Source organism: Triticum urartu, chromosome 2A, assembly GCF_056163025.1.
Source record: "Triticum urartu cultivar PI428250 chromosome 2A, HENAU_Tu73, whole genome shotgun sequence".
Classification (NCBI taxonomy): domain Eukaryota; kingdom Viridiplantae; phylum Streptophyta; class Magnoliopsida; order Poales; family Poaceae; genus Triticum; species Triticum urartu.
Genome location: NC_141874.1, coordinates 99,118,111 through 99,139,088, shown reverse-complemented (window position 1 = coordinate 99,139,088; position 20,978 = coordinate 99,118,111). Strand labels below are relative to the sequence as shown.

Below are 20,978 nucleotides of genomic sequence, written 5' to 3'. Positions count from 1 at the left end.
ACTGGGTCAACTTCCGGGGCAAATGTGTCTTCTCTCACTGGTGGGATCAAATCTGTTACCTTGTATGAGGGAGTGGCCATCTTCTTATTCTCACTATCAAAACCCGGCTGGTATTTATCAACATTGGTATCATCTCCAAGGGTAGTTGCCTGAGGCCGGACTCCGCGCACGCAAGCCATGAAGTCATCCTGATCAAAAGGAGACCCGTCTTCCTTCACAGTGGGATAGCCTCTGGCCACGTCCGCCGGGTCTAGGTCTGGCACCCAAGCCTTGGAGCGGCTCAGGGCAGTCAAAGCTCCGGCTCGCGCGCAGGAGCGTTTTACTTCTTGAAACCTGGCAGGAAGGATGGACAGTTTCTTCAGGACATCGCTGAGCCGGTTGGGTCCTTGATTAGCAGGAGAGATGGCGGCCAGAGCCCGCTGTGCGCCTATATACAGTTGTTCAACCAAAGTATATACTGCCTTCAGTTTAATCAACGGGTCTTGGCTTAGATTTTTGCTTCGAGGACCTTCATAAATTTTACATGCAAAGTCAGTTGGCGGATTATACTACGGATCGGCAAAAAGCACACAAAAGTTAAAGTCAGACAGCTTACCAAAGATAGCAGCTACCATTTGAGACACCCATCCCTTTAACCCGTTCAGCTCTATTGAAATCTCTTTCAGAGCTGTTTCAGCCATCTCAGCACATTGGGTCAGAAGCGTTTTTTCCTCTTCCCAAGTTTTCTTCTTGGCAGCAAAGCTGGTCTTTAAATTTTTCGTTGCAGAGAGACTTATTTGCAGTTTGGAGTTAGCGGATTTGATTTCTATCTCCTGACTCGCTAGCCAGGTCTTCGCGTTAGTCAATTGAGAGTTCAATTCAGATAAGGCATTCTGCAAAACATTCAGATGAGTCAAGATTTGGTGTCAAATTCAAAAATCAAGATTCAAGTCTCAAGTACTTTACAAAAAAACCACTTGACACTTGGGGGCTAATGTATGCCAAATCAAATTTCTACAAATCTACAGACATATTTAAGTCCCAAGTACCTTACAAAGTAACAACACTTGACACTTGGGGGCTAATGTATGCAGTTTAGCAAGTTTCTCAAAGGTTTAGCCGGAATATTAAGTCTTTTGAATACGGAACCAAACAAATTAAAGTACCGGTTCATTTATTATCAAAATGAACCGGCCCTTGGGGACTACAGGTGAAGCTTTGATCTATTAAAGTCAAGAAAAGTTTCAAAGGTAAAGGTCTCGGCCTATATTTTAAAGTCTACAGGTCATTCCGGTTCTCTCATAATCTGAAGACTTGGGGGCTGAAGGAATACAGATAAGCCAGAAAAACATACCTCGTATTTCAACTGCAGTTGTTTGACCATTTCAATCTCAGAGTCGCGGCTAGAGTGTACATGGTTAAGATAGCCGGATAAAATATCATTGGCATTGAGACGGTCATAGTTGGCAACGTCAAAGCGAACTTTCTGCCTCTCCAACGCCTCTTGTTTTGCTGTACACCGAGCCAGCATGGTTGGGTTCCCCGGTTCAATAAACGGCTCCTGGTAATCTGAACATCTTGTGCAGACGGAGAAGGCGGGTTGGCTGAGCTTGATGGTCCGGTTGTGGAAGGGTTCACAGTGGTTTCGTCAAATGACGGCTCAGGAGGATTTGCTTCGGTGTCAACAGGTGGGTCTTCCAGAGCGTCAGTTAACGGAGAAGAAGGCCTAGCCGGGTCAGATGCCGGCGCCGATGGGTCTTCCGCCGGCTTAGCTGCCTTCGTTTTCTTGGATTTAGCTTGGCCAATATGAAAAAAATTTGCAGGATTGTCAGTATAAAGATACAATTGAACAACCCGAAAGAAAGGAGGATTTATGATTACCCGGGAGCAGTCTTGAAAGCCGGGAATTGCGTCTGCGATGAGTCGCCAGAAGAGCGAGACACCTCCTGAAAGGATAAAATAGAGTTAAAAGAAATACAAGGAGAAGGATCCATTAAACAGAGTTAAAGACAGAAATAAGTAAACCTCATTTGGACGTTTCCGAGGAGTTTGTTGAAGGACGACAACCGGTTCATCTTCAATCCCAACTTGACGGCGGCTTTCATGTTGCTGCTTTTTCAAACAAAAGTTGGGATCCAAGTGAGCTAAAGGGTTAGAAAACCTTACTTTATGGATCACTCGTCGAACTTTGTGTCTTGGTAAGGGCTCTGAGTCGGAGGAAATGATAGTTACCTCTGCTTCCTCAGCCTGACTGGCCTCAGTGTCATCCTGGTAATGATCAGTGTCAATAAGATTGTTAAAAAATTGGCCAAGGGAATCAAGGGCTACCTCCGAGTCAGATGTATCATCAAGCTTCATCAGGTCTTCAGCAGTACTCTTTTTCTTCTTTTTCGACCTCCGGGTCGTTTTCTTGGCATTTATGGCGGCGGCTTTCGCTTTCTTCGCCGCCTCATGGTCATACTTAACTTTCCAGAAGTCAGAATTGGCCTGCTGACAGGTAAAAACATGGTAAAGAGTCAAGCAAGCATTAAAACAATACGGCTGGAGAAATACAAAAGAGATAAATAATGACATTCTTACTTCTGGAACCGGGTTAAGCTGACAGAAGGGGTTAACCCGACGACACTGCAATCTTCATATTTCTCGTTCACCAGAAGAGTTGACATTGAGACAATATCTTCCTCTGTCAATTGAACGGGGCTGTGACGAAGGGAGTCATCCGGGCCTCCACCATACTCATACATCAGCTTTGACCGGCGGCTCAAAGGGATGACCTGCCATGAGATCCAGTAGCGAGTCAGATCAACTCCAGTTAACCCGTTCCCCAACATAGCGTTGATCCTTTTGATGGATGGAAGCAGCCTCTTGCGTTCAGCGACAGTCAGCTTATCAGGAAGCGCGAACTTGGAGTCAAGACGATCGGGGTGATAACCCGGCAGGGGCTTCTCATTTGCTGGTTAAGTGTCCTGGCAGTAGAACCAAGTCTGGTTCTAGTCCTTTGGGTGGATTGGTAAGACAATAAGGGTAAAGACGGCACCCTGCCGGCGCTGGATTGATATACCTCCAAGTTCTAAACTAAGGCCGTTGGTGCACTCATTCTGTCAGTTCAGATAAAAGTATTCTCTGAACAACTCCACGGTCGGCTCTTGTTGAAGATATACCTCACAGAGCACTTGGAAGTTACAGATGTTACATATGGAGTTGGGCCCGATATCTTGAGGGTGGAGTTTGAAAAAATGGAGGACCTCTCTGAAGAACTTTGAGCCGGGCGGCGAGAAGCCACGGTTCATGTGGTCAGTAAAAATGATCACCTCACCATCTCTCGGATTGGGTCGTTCTTCTTCCAGGTCAGGGGCACGATAAGACATGACGGCTTTTGATGGCAGAAATCCTATGATGAAGAACTCTTTTAAACGTTCCTCAGTTATGGTTGAGGGGACCCAGTTACAGATGGTTGGTGTCTTTGACGGCATGATGTGCAAGGAACTAAAAAGAAAAGCAACATGTCGGTTCAGTTTTACGATGAGGTTAACAGTTAAAGGATGAAGATGCAAAACAAGTAATGGCGGCTTAACTAAGGGCTAAAGACATATAAGGAAAAGAAAGCCGGTGCGGTAAGCCGCCATGACTACAGATTCTTTCAGAAAGCGGATTCAGGTAAGTGTTGGGACAAACAAGTTTCCCAAAATGCTTGATATTATTTCAGATCAAATGGATGTTCAAAATGAAAAAATTTCTAGACCTAAAAATGCAGCCCAGATGAGTTCATTGGATCTAAATATGGCTCTTGTACCAGAAAAAGGAGTCTGCTAGTATCAAAAGGAGGCACCAAAGGACTACTGCATAAACATACATCTCTTTTGGATCAAAAAGAGGAGGCAGTGGAAGAACTACGAAGAAGCTATGATGAACTACGAATAACACGAAGGACCTCGGAAACCCTAATGAAGATCTGAGACACGAAGGAAAGGAAACTTACGGTTGCAGGTCTACTGCGGAGGTCGCCGCGGGTTCTCTGGATCGGTTCAGGTCGATGCAGCGGCCAGAGTCGACGACGGAGATGAGACGCGGCGGCGGCGAAGCTCGAGCAATGGCAGGGACGCGAGAGGAAGAAGACAGAGAGAGAGAAGAATGAGGAAGGTCGGGGCCAGCCTATTTATAAGGAAAGATGCGAACAGACGGGCACGAAAATCAAGGGAGAACCGAATAATGGTTATCCATCTATATAGGCGACTCGATTCTCGGGAAACATTAAAGATAAAAGATCCGTTGGAAGATGACGTCATGAAAGTTTTTTGTGTTTTCAAGAGATGATGTCACGGCGGGTTACAAGGAAATTTCAGTAAAGATAAGAAGATGGATTTTTTTGCTAAGTATGGAAGATTGACAAAGAACAAAGTTCAAGGTCAACCTGGGGCCTAATGTCACTACAAGAAATATGTCAACTTATGACCTTCTGTCAGTGACCCTCGAAGAATTGGTCATAAATTTATGACCATTTTAGACCAATTGGTCAAAAGCTGTTCAGGGGGCTCCAAACCCTAAACCATTGCGACCATTTTGGTCAGAAAGGTCGTAATTTCCTTACACGAAATGGTCACAAAGCAAACAGTGCTAGTCCACTGCCTTATTTCTAGTTGTTAATGACCAATATAGATGGTCATAGCCTTGTAGATTGTGGTGGGTTGTGATGACTAGGCGCCATCTCATCAGTTTTGCCTATGTGTCATGTCCATGTGGCAGTTTTTGCCCTAGGTTGTGAAGCAACCTATATTTCTATCATTCCCAAAATTCCCAAAAAAAATCTCATAAATTATTTGGGGCATATCTTCATCAAATATGTAAAAATCCTTCCTTGCCTAGTTCAAAACTAATTCAACAATATTCATTTTCCTATTCTGTTCACAACAACACTTTATGAAGGAAGTGCTATTTATATATTCTTGATTGCCCTCGGAATTTTTGGGCACTCTTTCCTATCCAAATTATTACCGCATGACAAAATTCAGCTCCATTTGCCTAGCAAATCTTCCTCGGCAAATTTCCAAAGTTTTTGTCCACCTAGAAGCATTGTGAAGGAAGTACCTTTTTTATATCTCTAAATGACATGAAATTTATACAGTTCCTTCATATGCCCAAATTATCAACCTCCTCCAAATTGCAGCTCAGTCAAATCATCTATGTGAGCCCAGGTTCAATTTATATTTTATGGCCAAATTGGCACGTTGCAAAGCAAGTGTTATATAGACCCCTCCTATTACCCTCAAACTTTTCGGGCACTCTTCCATACTCAAATCATTGCCCAAATAACCATCCTCCACAAAATTTCAGCTCATTCCATTCATTATTTTGAGCCCAGCTTCAACATTCATATTTTTGTCCAGCGTGGTACTTTGCAAAGCAAGTACCACCTAGGATCCTCCTTTTGAGCTAAAAATTTGTGAAGACATTCTACTTAGTATATGATCATCCTCAGCCAAAACTCACGCCCATTGGCCATGTGCATTTCCCGTACCGCTAATCAAACACTTGGCTGCTAATTCATGTTTGAGCATCGATCGGTCTCCTCGTGAGAATCTTATGTTGTAATTTTCTTCCTAGCACCAACCTGGGGAGTGCCCAACCCACTAGACATGCCTAGGCCGCCCAGAACACATGGCAACATTACGGTCACGCGGTGACCACGCGACGGGCATGCGAGTTTACGCGCTCTAGAGTTGGGGCCCTCGGCCACCGCCCAAACCTCGACGTATCGCCACCAAACCATGTATTTATGCTTAAATAGGTCCTTATGTAACTAGAAATGATTTTTGCAAAAAATAAATAGCAAACTATGAGGCAACTGCAGTTCAAATTTAACCCGCTTCCAACTGAATCGGTGGAAATTTGTCTTTCTCACGAGAGGTGGATCAAAAAAATTTACACCCAACCATTTTGTTAATTGTGCATTAAATATGGCCTAGTATTTTATAAAAATGATTTGGTCCAATTTTGTAACAATTATTTGGTAGTTCCTTCACAAAAAAACCTTCTTTCGGGCACTCGAAAAATGGAAAATGTTTTTTCGTCCAACGAAAATGAAAACTTCCTTGGGCAACATTGTTTGTCATTCCAAAATGCACCCTTGTGCACAATATGAGATCATTTGAACAAACTATGCCATGGATGTGGCCATAAGATTGATCATTTGGCTTGAAAGCCATTGATCTCCACACGTGATAGCTCGTTTCTGAGAACACTTTTTTAAAAAAATTGCCGTATTACAAGTTTATTATTTTTCCTAGGAACTTGGCCGCATATAATGACACACTGCGAAGGTTTCCCAATTTTTTGATTTTTTTTGAATTTTTTATGCCCGTTTCAAAATGCGGTCAAAACGGCGGGAATGACCGTTCCTAGCTAGTGGTTGAATCTTGGAATTTTTTTGGTGTTTCTATGATTAAATAGATACTTATGTACCTAGAAATGATTTTTGAAAAAAATAAAGAGCAAACTACAAGGTAGCTGTAGTTCAAATTTGACCCGCTTCCAACTAAATCGGCGGAAATTTGTCTTTTTCATGAGAGGTGGATCAAAACTTTTTACACCCAAACATTTTGTTAATTGTGCATTAAATATGGCCTAGTATTTTAGAAAAATGATTTGGTCCAATTTTGCAACAATTATTTGGTAGGTCCTTCACAAAAAAACCTCCTTTTGGGCACTCAAAAAATGGAAAATGGTTTTTTCGTCCAAAGAAAGTGACAACTTCCTTAGGCAACATTGTTTGCCATTCCAATATGCACCCTTGTGCACAATATGAGATCATTTGAACAAACTATGCCATGGATGTGGCCATAAGATTGATCATTTGGCTTGAAAGCCATTGATCTCCACACGTGATAGCTCGTTTCTGAGAACACTTTTTAAAAATAATTGTTGTATTACAAGTTTATTATTTTTCCTAGGAACTTGGCCACATATAATGACACAATGCGAAGGTTTGCCAATTTTTTGATTTTTTTTGAATTTTTTATGCCCGTTTCAAAATGCGGTCAAAACTGCGGGAATGACCGTTCCTAGCTAGTGGTTGAATCTTGGAATTTTTTGGTGTTTCTATGATTAAATAGATACTTATGTACCTAGAAATGATTTTTGAAAAAAATAAAGAGCAAACTATGAGGCAGCTGCAGTTCAAATTTAACCCACTTCCAACTGAATCAGCGGAATTTGTCTTTTTCACCAGAGGTGGATCAAAACTTTTGACACCCAACCATTTGGTCAATTGTGCATTAAACATGGCCTAGTATTTTAGAAAATTGATTTGGTCCAATTTTGCAACAATTATTTGGTAGGTCCTTCACAAAAAAACCTCCTTTTGGGCACTCAAAAAATGGAAAATGGTTTTTTCGTCCAAAGAAAATGAAATCTTCCTTAGGCAACATTGTTTGCCATTCCAATATGCACCCTTGTGCACAATATGAGATCATTTGAACAAACTATGCCATGGATGTGGCCATAAGATTGATCATTTGGCTTGAAAGCCATTGATCTCCACACGTGATAGCTCGTTTTTTAGAACACTTTTTTAAAATAATTTCCGTATTACAAGTTTGTTATTTTTCCTGGGAACTTGGCCACATATAATGACACAATGCGAAGGTTTCCCAATTTTTTGATTTTTTTGATTTTTTTATGCCCGTTTCAAAATGCGGTCAAAACGGCGGGCTTGAGCGTTCCTAGCTAGTGGTTGAATCTTGGAATTTTTTTGGTGTTTCTCTAATTAAATAGATACTTATGTACCTAGAAATGATTTTTGGAAAAAATAAATAGCAAACTATGAGGCAACTACAGTTCAAATTTGACCCGCTTCCAGCTGAATCGGCGGGAATTTGTCTTTTTCACGAGAGGTGGATCAAAAACTTTTTACACCCAAACATTTGGTCAATTGTGCATTAAATATGGCCTAGTATTTTATAAAATTGATTTGGTCCAATTTTGCAACAAATATATGGTAGGTCCTTCCCAAAAAAGCCTCGTTTCGGGCACTCGGAAAATGGAAAATGAATTTTCCATGCAAAAAAAAAAATGAAAACTTCCTTAGACAACATTGTTTGCCATTCCAAGATGCACCCTTGTGCATAATATTAGATCATTTGAACAAACTATGAGGCAGCTGTAGTTAAAATTTGACCCGCTTCCTAGTGAATCGATGAAAATCCCACTTAGTATGAAAGTACCTCTAGTTATTCGAGGGAATTGTACTTAGACGTTGTCATAAAAAGAGAAGGGAACTTACCGTCGGGCATCGTGGTGCTGCGTTGGAGCTCCCCCGACGCTGTAATGGAGCTTCGCCGGACACCGTGGTGCTGCGTTGGAGCTCTTGGCGCGCCGTTGAGAGCCGCAATGGAGCTTCGTGGGGATGTCATCGGTGCTGCGTTGAAGTTTTTTCATGCTCGGTGCTGTCGTGACATATTGATGTGATCGAACGATCACCAATGCGCAGATCAAGCACCTAGCTAGGCGGATGATTTCTAGACAAAATCATCTGACTGACTCGTATCAGCCACCTATTGTTAATCGATTGCGACCAATTTAGATGGTCATAACGTCATCAAATCTTGTACTTCGTTCTGATTGGTCTACGAGCATGTCACGCGGATCAAGCATTAGAGACCGTTGGATACTCCCGGATCCAACGGCCCTGTAACACCCTCGATGCGACTATAGCTCCCACGTGTCGAGGCACGACTTAGAGACATAATCGCATTGAAGGCATATGTCGCAAGTGAGGTAATCTTCACACAACCCATGTAATACAATAGGGGAAAAAGATACATAGTTGGCTTACAATCGCCACTTCACCCAATTACATGAATAAAGCATTACATCATCCAGATACAATCAAGGTCCGACTACGGAACCAAAATAAAAGAAGAACCCCAAATGCGACAAAGGTCCCCGATCGACCCCAACTGGGCTCCACTACTGATCAACTAGAACGAAGCAAGACAAAGGACAAGATCTTCAACGAGCTCCTCCTGAGCTTGGTTGCGTCATCTGCACGGACTCATCGGCACCTGCAAACTGGTTTTGGAAGTATCTGTGAGCCACAGGGACTCAGCAATCTCGCACCCTCGCGATCAAGACTATTTAAGCTTATGGGTAAGGTAAAGGTATGAGGTGGAGCTGCAGCAAGCGACTAGCTTATATGGTGACTAACATACGCAAATGAGAGCAAGAAGAGAATGCAAAGCACGGTCGATAAAGTATGATCAAGAAGTGATCCTATAGCAACCTACGCCAAGCATAACTCCAACAACCGTGTTCACTTCCCGGACTCCGCCGGAAAGAGACCATCACGGTTACACACGCGGTTGATTCAATTTAATTAAGGTCAAGTTCAGGTTTTCTACAACCGGACGTTAACAAATTCCCATCTGCCCATAACCGCGGGCACGACTTTCGAAAGTTCAAATCCCTGCAGGGGTGTCCCAACTTAGCCCATCACAAGCTCTCACGGTCAACGAAGGAATAGACCTCCTCCCGAGACTTTCCGATCAGACTCGGTATCCCGGTACAACAAGACATTTCGACAGGGTAAAACTAAACCAGCAACACCGCCCGAATGTGCCGACAAATCCCGATAGGAGCTGCACATATCTCTTTCTCAGGGCACACCGGATTGTCTAAACTTCCGGTAGGCCAGCCCAGAGTTGCCCCTGGTGGCCACCGGCGGCTGACAAGTTGGACCAACACTCAGAGGAGCACTGGCCCGGGGGTTTAAAAAAATGATGTCCCTTGGGCGCGCGACCCCCAAGGGAAAAGAAAAGGCTAGGCGGCGAATGGTAAAACCAAAGTTGGGCATTGCTGGAAGAGCTTTACTTAAGACGAACTATCAAGGGGTTCCCATAATAGCCCAACCGCGTAAGGAACGCAAAATCCGGGAACATAACACCGATATGACAGAAACTAGGGCGGCAAGAGTGGAACAAAACACCAGGCATAAGGCCGAGCCTTCCACCCTTTACCAAGTATATAGATGCATTAATTAAGTAAGATATATTGTGATATCCCAACAAGTAAAAAAATGTTCCAACAAGGAACGACATCTCCATGTTCTAACAAGGAACAAACTTCGATCTTCACCTGCAACTAACAACGCTATAAGAGGGGCTGAGCAAAGCGGTAACATAGCCAAACAACGGTTTGCTAGGACAAGGTGATTTAGAGGCTTGGTTCAACAATATGGGAGGCATGATAAGCAAGTGGTAGGTATCGCAGCATAGGCATAGCAAAAGAGCGAGCAACTAGCAAGCAAAGATAGAAGTGATTTCGAGGGTATGGTTATCTTGCCTGAAATCTCGCAAGGAAGAAGAACGAGTCCATGAAGAAGACAAACGGACGTAGTCGAACGGTTCCTCACAAACGCGACGTTATCGGAACCAACCCAAAGAAGCAACACCGGAAAAGAGCAAACAACCTAGTAAACAACCACCACATAATCATGGCATGATGCGCAAACAAGTATGATGCATGTCCGGTTTAAAGAGGCATGGCATGGCAAAGAGCACAAACAATCCTACAAATTAAGTGGAGCTCAATATGCAACGGGTTGTATATTGACGGAACACCACATCAATTATTTAGTTCTCTCTCGTTTATGTACCCAACAATATTAAATGTTGTTAAGCATGTCAAGAGGTGAAACATAAAGGGATTGTCTATCTAAACAATTTAAATGGGGCCGGATATAGCAAACAACAAATCCGGTAAATCCCCATATGCATTAGTAAATTAATGCAAACAACAATTTAAATATTTTTAATTGTTGTTATCATGATGCAGATGACATGAACAAGTTTATGCAATTTTTATTAAAACTTGACAAGAGCATTATTATGAAGCATTTGACATCATGGTGGAAAGGAAAAGGGTGCCACGACGACGAATCCGAAAATGATGCCACGACAACATATCGGTTCTCTGGTAGCCCACGGGGATAACGGTGCAAAAGGAAGTGACGGGAGCGTGTCATGCAAGGATGGTGGGGTGCTCCCGATTACGGGGTTCCCACATGTCGGTGGCAAGGCAAAAGAGGGGCAACGTGCACCGAACAACTCCTACACGGAGCAAACACGAGCATTTCAAACATCGCAAGCATTCGTTCACGGACGTCGTCTCGAGGTTATACCTTCGAAGCGTGCATTATCGGAGCGGTTCGAGTTCGATGCGGTGTAGGGGAAGTAGACGTTCTCGGGACGTTCGGTAGTGGAAGTAGAGGCACACGACATCTTGTCGAAAATCACGGCGACGGTAGTTGTCGCACGTTGTAGTCGAACTTGATGGAACCAAAGTCCACGAGGGTAGTCGTGGTACTCGTCGCGTTCCGAAACCGAAGTGGTACTTGACAATATCCGGGACGGTCTTGACGTTTCGGTGCGGTGTAATGGTACATGTCAACGGTCATCGTGGTACTTCGTTCCAGTCCTGTAGTCGTACTAGGCATCGGTGGACCTTCAAGGGGCTTGCGTATCCGAAGGGGTACTTGGCGATCGACGGACGTCGTGGTACTTGTCGGCCCGGGTCTTGACGTATCCGTGTTCTCTCAAAGCAGTTGTACAGTGCAGTGGCCTGGAGCGGCACCGATCCAGTCAACGCAGCGGTTCTCCTCCCGTTCGAAGTACAGGAGGCCGTCCATGGAGGTTGAGGCCGTGATGTCGGCTGACGAACTGAAGGAGGCGACACCTCGACTCCTGCAGCAAAACGACGGCGAGGCGGAGAAGGGGCCGGCAGGCAGTAGAGGTCACGGGGAACGCAGGGGCCACCGGCGAGCTCGCTCGGGAAGCTCCTCGGGCGCATCTGATCGAGGTCGAAGCTGACGCGCCGAGGGGCATCGGGCTTCGCAGGTGGAGCTGAGGTCGTGACGCAGCGACGGTCGTCTGAAGCGGGGATGCGAGGCCCTGCCGGCGGGATCCGGCCGGGAATGGGCGGGGCGGCAGAGGAGCTTGGGCGCCGGACTGCTGTTGTTGGTGACGCCGATAGAGCAGGCAAGGCAGGGAGACGGCACGGTGCTTGCCGGAGGGAGTAGCAAGGCAGCGCCATGGAGGGGCACGGCTGGCCAGGAGGAAGAGATGGGGAGCTAGCGAGGAGGCTGGGCTGAGCGAGGGCGCTCGCTGGCGGCGTGAGGGAGGAGAACGGGAGAGAGAGAGGGCGGCGCAAGGGGAGGCAAGTGAGGTGCGAGGGGGAGAAGTGGGGATCGAGCAGAGGAGCCTGCGAGCGTTGGTGATGGGGATCGGGCTCCTCCCTGGCTCGATGCGTGCGTTGAGCGTGTGGCGGCGCGCGTAGGGAAACGAGGGAGAGATGAGATTGGGAGAGGGTAGCGAGGGGAGAGGCTGGGCCTAGGGTTAGGTTAGGGAGTGGGCCTTGGAGCCGGCTAGGTTAGATGCAGCTGGGCCCAAATGGCCTGCTGGGCTCCCTTCTCTCCCTCTCTTGATTCTACTCTTAACAAAAACGGAGACAAAAAAATAGGAGAAAGGAAAAGAGAGAAGAGAAGGTTAGAGGAAGAATTTGGGCACGGGGATAATTTTCACGGACTCAGAAAAATGTGCACGGTCCGGGAAAATAGAAAAAGGTCAAGTTGAAAGATTAAATTCAAATTCCTTTGAATTTAATTCAAAAGGTTTGAACTAGGATAGGTTTTTCTAAGTGCCCAAAAATGTTGAGAAATTAGGTGGAGCTCCGGAAAATGATGAAAGGACAAGTGGCAAAGTTAGAGGCCAAGAGTTGAAATAATAAAAGGCATTGGGATTTTTGCAAGTGTGTTAAGGTAATTCCACATAATTGGAATAATTACTACAGCTCTCTAAATATCGAGAGGATAAGTTGTAAAGAGAATCACCATGTGAAATCCCTTGATTTAAATGGATCAAAGATCCATACCATTTGTTTAGCTGAGTTTTAAAACGGGTTGCATGATGACATGATGCAATGCACATGATGCAAAGATGAAAAGCAGCGGACCAAACAAAACACACGACGAAAACCCGGAAACCCTGGAAGGCAACTGAAGCTCCGGTCTTGGGGCGTTACAGGCCCACACCCTCTCACCCTCTCACCCACCCACAGGGAGCTCCTCTCTCCCCCGCACACCACTCCTTGTCCCGTCCTCTCTCTCCCCCGCGGGCAAACCCTAGCGCTCCCCGATCCAGACTCCTCCCCTCCCCCCGCCGCCAACCACCCCTACCCCACCGCCACCCACCTCCACCACCCACCCCTCTCCTCGCCGCCACCCACCTCCGCCACACCTCCCCTCCCCACCCCAGATCCTCTCCCCACTCCCAGATCCTCTCCCCACTCCCAGATCCAACTTGCCACCGTAGAACGAGGAGATCGCGGCCAAGATCTTCGGGACGCGGTGGTCGTCGTCGCGGACCGCTCCTCCGCCGACCCGCGGTACCTTGAGGAGTTTGCGCGGCGGTTCGACGCCTCGGGCTGGTCCGGTTCGGGACGGAGGTGGTGAGCGTCCGCCGCAGCAGGGACGACGACGTGGGCTGGAGGGTGAGGCTCGCCTGCGCTGGTAGCGAGCTGGAGGAGAAGGTTTAATGCCGTGGTCGTCTGCAGTGGGCACTTCGTCGAGCCGTGTGTGGCCGCCATCATAGGTAATTACTCAGTCCGATCTATCCCCACTGATGGCTAGCACTGGCAGTAGGCAGTTGGCCAGTAGCTATTTCCGATTGATCCGATTCTTTTTGGCATCTTGCAAGGGAGTCTGGATGGGTTGTTAGCCGCAATGATCCATAGCAGGCAGGGGAAACATTATGATTAGTAGTTGGCCTCATCGATCGGATCTGAGTAGCTGGGCTAGCGACGATTATACTACTATTGTGTTTGGGTGCCTAATTGACTGATTGCCCACCGTTGAAAATTTTATTTATATATATAAAAATCTTGAAGGTGCCACAAACTGCCAATAATGATGTTGATTATTCTCCAGTGGATGTGAATGAGAATGTATCATTTGTCTAGAGATGGAGTCTGTGGAGATAGAGTTCATTAGTTTTTGGTGTATTCGTCTAGAGTTCATTTAGCAAAGTTCAGAAACGCAAACAACATCAGTTCATTAGTTACACTAAGCATTTGCCTGCCTAAGTTGTATTTAGACCAAAATTTGCTAATAGACACCCCCCTTCACAGATCTGCTATTTTTTGGCGTGCACATAATATGTATGTCTTAACAGTTTCCAGCAGTTGTGTTCTATTGTTTGATTAAATGAATCAAAACCTGAAGGAGATCTAGATTAACAGTAGAATCACATAGTTGTAATTACCCGAGAAATTTTAACAGAAGCTCACTGTTATGATGTTCAGTTTTGTATGAAACAAATCAGGTCTTGGTTCAATTTTGTATGTGTCGATTTGATTAAACCTTGACTGAAACGTTTACATGAGTTGTTATTCTATTCAAGTGGGTGAACTAAGCTATTTTTATTTAGTTTGCTCTCTGCTATGCCAAAGCCATCATTGTGAGACATCACTGCATTACATTTTCCCAGAATTACAAATTAGCCACGGACTTGATTTGTTATTTGCATCACTAGCCTTTTGGGGCACCAGATTTATACTATGCTTGCTGTTGCTATTTGTGCCTGCTGATTGATTATACAGTGATCGAGACGCTGCTAATTTTACTGATTGATGTTGTTGCTGTCGTATGCAGAATGTTGTGATGGAAAATCATTTGATTTGCTACATATCATCAATTCAACAGGAAGCGCCAACGGTGACAAGATAGATAGTAGGTAGGTTGCATTTCTGTCACTTGGGCAACACATCTGACTGTTGTTAAATAAAAGAATTAGTTTGGTTTTTACCGAGGATTCTGCCCAGGACGAATAAACTTGTGTTATCATTCTAATGAACTTGTTCGTTTTCTGAATGAAATGTTCATAATATATTGGCTCCAGATTTTGACCTTACCTTCCATTCCCTTCCCTGATGTCCAGGAGCAGCTGCACGACCGCAACATCACCAACTCGACTCGGATGCAGGGAGAGGAGACGCCTAGCTGCGGGGAAGCTGCAACTCTAGGTTAAGGCCTCCCTCTGCATCTCCTTGTTTTGGTTTACTAGGCTTGGTCCCTGATTTGGTGCTGCTCCAAATTTGCTTACATGCTTGATTTCATTGTTTGCTAATTAAGTTGCTTGCTTGATGCCCCAAAATTCAGTAGAATTTTGTTTATCAATTGGTTTGGTTGGATTTCTCCCAAGTTAACTGAAGTTGTTACAAAATAGGTGGTTGTTGTCCAATTTGTTCAGTAGAATAAAATTGATGGCTGACATGTGTTGTTTGCTATCTTTCATCTCACCTTGTGTTGTCAAAGTTTATCTTCTCTTGTCAAGGTTTTCACTGTGGTTACTATTAATTTGGAAGATAAAGTGATGGCCAATTATATGTATATATCCACACAACAAATATATTGTGCTGTATTATGCTTATGCTACTTGTATCACCAGTGTTTTCTAACTCTAGCACCTATGTCTTTCTTTACTGTCTTGCCTAACCCTGTATTGATATGTATGTTTGCTCAAAATTAAGTAAAAGTTAGGCTGCCATGTTAAGGTTAACTTGAGAACATTTACTCTTCTCTCTCTGTATTTATTAAGCTCGGCTAACCTTATAGATGTTGTCCTTCTTTCATCTGTAGGACAATATCATGCATATGTTTATTTGGTTTGAACTTTGCATGTGTTTATTCAGTTTGAACTCTGCATGACATGAAGTAATTATTTTTTGTGTTTTTCTCAACTTGTTTTCGCTGTTACTTGATACATACTTAGTTTTTTAGTTAAAGTTGTGGGTTAACAATGGTGATTTTGTTCTACTTGAATGCATTGGTACCCCCCTCATCTAGCGCACGGATGCAACGGTGGCAAGATCATGGCTGTGTGCATCATCAAGCACACCATGGAGATAATTCACCTCCTCACAGATGCTAACTCAATCCAAATCATCATGATGCTATCATCCTTAGGTATCTCTCTTGGTTCCCTTTATTCTCTCATGCATTTGTGATGTTAGTGATGTTAAGCCTACGTACTCTGACTAGTAATGTTTGATCTTGCCTGTTGAATGGATGGCTGTGGTAGTAGAATGGTATTATTGTTTAGGTGCAATTTGGTGTAGTGAAGTTTTTTGCACGACTCGCACTTGTGCAATACATATTCATATTTTTCTCTGTTTTCTTGTATGAATGAGTATCTCATTTTAACTAGCTGGAGAACAAAAATCATGGTACTAGCTGAATTTGTGTCGTCATTCTAATATAAATAGTTGTCTTTTTTTGAATGGTCTCTTCTTGCTATATTGGCTCCAGTTTTCCTAATTTTTCTCTGTTGATTCATGTATTAGGGTGACCGTGGAAGGCATATCACCGTTCTGTTGGCCTAGTCCTGACAGGAGTAGGTGCCTAGTTTGTGGTTGTTATTGAAGGAGCTCCATGCTGAAGAACATAGCTTGTAACTGTATCACATGTGGAGCTTGTAACTGTGATTGCCATACTTGTAGAGCTTCTGGGGAATGTTTGGAGTATCACATGTGGAGCTTGTATATGTTAGAGCTTATTATGTGTAGAGCTTGTAAAGTATATGTTATTTGTACAATAGGAGCTCTGTACTGAATCTGGCTGATAATATTTGGAGTATTATGTGTGTTTTTTGTTTGTGCCAATTTAAATACTGGTTATTTATTTACTGTTAAATTAAAATATGAAGAATATGAACTTGCTAGCTGGGACCCACGTACCTGAACCTGACATCTGGGACCAATTTGACTAGTGGACCTTTTTTATATTACAAAAAAACTAAAACTTTCTAGCGGAAAAGGCCACGGCCCAAAAATGAGAAGGCTTAATTGTTGGGCTTGGCCCACCTACCTAGCCAAAATTAATATGAGAAAAAACACTAATAGGCTGAATTAATGGGCTAGGCCCATGTAGAAAACCGAATTGGACCGGGCTGAATCTTGTGCCACGTCAGATTGCCACGCTGGATGCCTACGTGGCCTGGGGAGGTTGCTAGTGACCAAAACGCCACAGTAGACGTATTTTGGTCATAAACGTCTTTGACCATTCCAGAAGAAAGGTCGCTATAGTCAGTTTATGACGGCCAGCTTTTGACCTTATGTTTTTGGTCACAAAAAGGTCACAAATGGAAATTTATGACCATTCAGTGACCAATAGTGGTGGCCACAAGTTGACATATTTCTTGTAGTGTGTTGGGGATATTACTATCAGTTGAGACCCGCCCAGGAGGGTCCGGGTCAGCCCCAATGGCGGGTTACGCAAGAAGCCCAGTAAACATTCAAGATTGTAGTTTATTAAGTCTTATAGAAGGCCCAAAGGCCTGAAGGCGGTTTAAGGCCTGATATTATGAACCGCCATAGGTAAGGAAAGATTTGTAAAGAAAGGCATGTAAAGGAAGTCACCGAGCCAGACATGATTATGAGCCGGCCGGGACTCTGTAGGCCACCAGGCATCAACCATGTATATAAGGGGACGGTCCAGTGGCGGCTTAGGGCAAGAAACAACAAATCGATAACCAAGCCAGCGAGTTGAGCCTCTTGGAGATCGAAACCCCAGCAATACCAATCCCAACTAGACCTAGGCTTTTACCTTCATCGTAAGGGGCCGAACTAGTATAAAAGCTCTCCCGTGTCCTTTGTCCCGATTAACCCCTTTAAGCTTCCTAGTGCGATGCCCCTACGACTAAGTCCTTGCTCTAGGACATCTGCCGTGACAATTCCACGACAATAAATATTTTTTGTATTTTTGTTGTATAGATTGAAAAGTAAAGATTGCAAAATAAAATAAATAGTAAACTAGAATTGTAGATCGGAAACTTATATGATATAAAATAGACCCGAGGACCATTGGTTTCATTAGTGGCTTCTCTCATGATAGCAAGTATTACGGTGGGTGAAAAAATTACTGCCGAGCAATTGATAGAAAAGCACATAGTTATGAGAATATCTAGGCATGATTATGAAATATAGGCATCACGTCCGTGTTAAGTATACCGAAACAATTCTGCATCTACTACTATTACTCCACACATCGACCGCTATCCAGCATGCATCTAGAGTATTAAGTTCATAAGAACAGAGTAATGCTTTAGGCAAGATGATATGATGTAGAGGGATAAACTCAAGCAATATGATATAAACCCCATCTTTTTATCCTCGATGGCAACAATACAATACGTGCCTTGCTGCCCCTACTGTCACTGGGAAAGGACATCGCAAGATTGAACCCAAAGCTAAACACTTCTCTCATTGCAAGAAAGATCAATCTAGTAGGCCAAACTAAACCAATAATTCAAAGAGACTTGCAAAGATATCAAAACATGCATATAAGAATTCTGAGAAGAATCAAATATTGTTCATAGATAAACTTGATCATAAATCCACAATTCATCGGATCTCGGCAAACACACCGCAAAAGAATATTGAACATTGAGGAGAACTTTGTATTGAGAACCAAAGAGAGAGAAGAAGTCATCTAGCTAATAAGTATGGACCCGAAGGTCTGTGGTAAACTACTCACACATCATCGGAGAGGCTATGGTGTTGATGTAGAAGCTCTCCGTGATCGAATCCCCCTCCGGCAGATCGCCGGAAAAGGTCCCCAGATGGGATCTCACGGGTACAGAAGGTTGCGACGGTGGAAAAGTGGTTTCGTGGCTCTCCTGGATGTTTTTAGGGTATAAGAGTATATATAGGCAAAATAAGTACGTTAGTGGAGCTACGAGGGGCCCACGAGGGTGGGGGCGCGCCTACGCCCTGGGCGCGCCCTCCTACCTCGTGGCCGCCTCATTGCGTCTCTGACTTCCACTCCAAGTCTCCTGGATTGCGTTTGTTCCAAGAAAGATCCTCGCGAAGGTTTCGTTTCGTTTGGATTCCATTTGATATTCCTTTTCTACGAAACACTGAAATAGGCAAAAAAAACAAAAACTCGCACTGGGCCTCCGGTTAATAGGTTAGTCCCAAAAATAATATAAATTTGCATATTAAAGCCCATTAAACATCCAAAACAGATAATATAATAGCATGGAACAATAAAAAATTATAGATGCGTTGGAGACATATCAGCATCCCCAAGCTTAATTCCAACTCGTCCTCGAGTAGGTAAATGACCAAAACAGAATTTTTGATGTGGAATGCTTCCTAACATACTTTTCAATGTAATTTTCTTTATCGTGGCATGAATATTCAGATCCAAAAGATTCAAGATAAAAGTTTAATATTGACATAAAAATAATAATAATACTTCAAGCATACTAACAAAGTAATCACGTCTTCTCAAAATAACATGGTCAAAGAAAGCTATCCCTACAAAATCATATAGTCTGACTATGCTTTATCTTCATCACACAAAATATTTAATCATGCACAACCCCGATGACAAGCCAAGCAATTTTTTCATATTTTTGATGTTCTCAAACCTTTTCAATCTTCACGCAATACATGAGCGTGAGCAATGGATATAGCACTATAGGTGGAATAGAATGGTGGTTGTGGAGAAGACAAAAAGGAGAAGATGGTCTCTCATCAACTAGGCGTATCAACGGGCTATGAAGATGCCCATTAATAGATATCAATGTGAGTGAGTAGGGATTGCCATGCAGCGGATGCACTAGAGCTATAAGCGCATGAAAGCTCAAAAAGAAACTAAGTGGGTGTGTGTAGCATCCCTAATTTCCAATTTGGAATGTTATACATAGGTCATCGTTTGCATATCATATTTATTTTGCATTTTGGTTTTGTGATCCTAAAATCCTAAGCAACTCAAGGACCCACGGAGAGAGTGGGGGATTGTATTATTTTCATATTTGATTTTTCTCAAATATTGAAAAAAATGGATCACTTTGGTTTTAATTATTTTCTCTCCAAATAATATTTTCAATATTAAAAATATATGAGAGGAGATAATATGACTTCTCCAAAATAAATTAAATATTGGAGAAAATTATTAGAATCAAATAAATTATTTTATTTGGACTTTATTGCTATTTTATTTCAATTAGGAAAAAAAATATGATTGCGGATCTGATGCTTGCGGGTACTTAAGATGAGTACTCACGATTGCTTTGCTACCCCTCCACCTCCTTTCTTCTCCTTTCCGGTTGTTGCGACCAGATGGCGGATCGCAGGAGCCAGCTGCCACCACCGACGACTTCTACCCACAGGGTGCCTACTACTACGTGGAGACCACCGACGATCAGGAGTAGTTAGGAGGCTTCCAGGCAGGAGGCCTTGTCTTTTCGATCGATGCTACTTTTGTGCTAGTCTTCTTAAGGCAAACTTGATTAAATTATGTCCGTACTCAGATATTGTTGCTTCCGGTGACTCTTGTGTATTCGAGCTTATGTATTCGAGTCCTCGAGGCTCCTGGCTTGTAATATAAAGCTTGTATTATTTTATTTGTGTTTAGAGTTGTGTTGTGATATCTTCTCGTGAGTCCCTGATCTTAATCGTACACATTTGCGTGTATGATTAGTGTACGATTGAATCGGGGCGTCACAACCTAGCAGAATCCCTTCGGTAGACCTACATAGAACTTTGCCTACCGATCGGCTTGATAAAGTGGGCATAACCTCTAGCTCAGACATAGCTTCAAGTGTGGTGGACAAAATTCAGATTGCCTCGGACTGTAAGATAGTGGTCGACGACATCGAGCAGAAATCGGCAGCGGAGTATGGTGCCATTGCACATGAAATAATAGAACGTCCGAGAATATTTTCTGCTTGTAACATTGTTCATGAGTATAGAAGCTCGAATTTCGAGGCTCATAATCATGTTTGGTTAGTACATCCGGGAGATCTTCTTTTTCTACATGTAAACACTATGATATGAATAAAACTTAGCAAGAGTGTCTAAAAAAATTCTCTAGCTTGGCTTGTGGTGTAGCGACCCGATTACAACGTGTTTAGCGAATCACATGAGCAAAGGAGCGCACTATATGC

The 20,978-nt window shown here is 43.6% G+C and overlaps 2 long non-coding RNA genes across 2 annotated transcripts; one reads left to right on the top strand and one right to left on the bottom strand.

The window, feature by feature from the left end:
• Nucleotides 1-8,793: 8,793 nt before the first annotated feature.
• LOC147984073 (uncharacterized) lies at nucleotides 8,794-12,391 on the bottom strand. Its single transcript, XR_015615832.1, has 2 exons — nucleotides 11,153-12,391; nucleotides 8,794-9,045 (listed from the first exon to the last, which is right to left on the bottom strand). It is a non-coding gene; the product is annotated as an uncharacterized LOC147984073 (long non-coding RNA).
• Nucleotides 12,392-14,967: 2,576 nt separating this feature from the next.
• Nucleotides 14,968-16,692, top strand: LOC147984072 (uncharacterized). Its single transcript, XR_015615028.1, has 2 exons — nucleotides 14,968-15,991; nucleotides 16,369-16,692. It is a non-coding gene; the product is annotated as an uncharacterized LOC147984072 (long non-coding RNA).
• The last annotated feature ends 4,286 nt before the right edge of the window (nucleotides 16,693-20,978 follow it).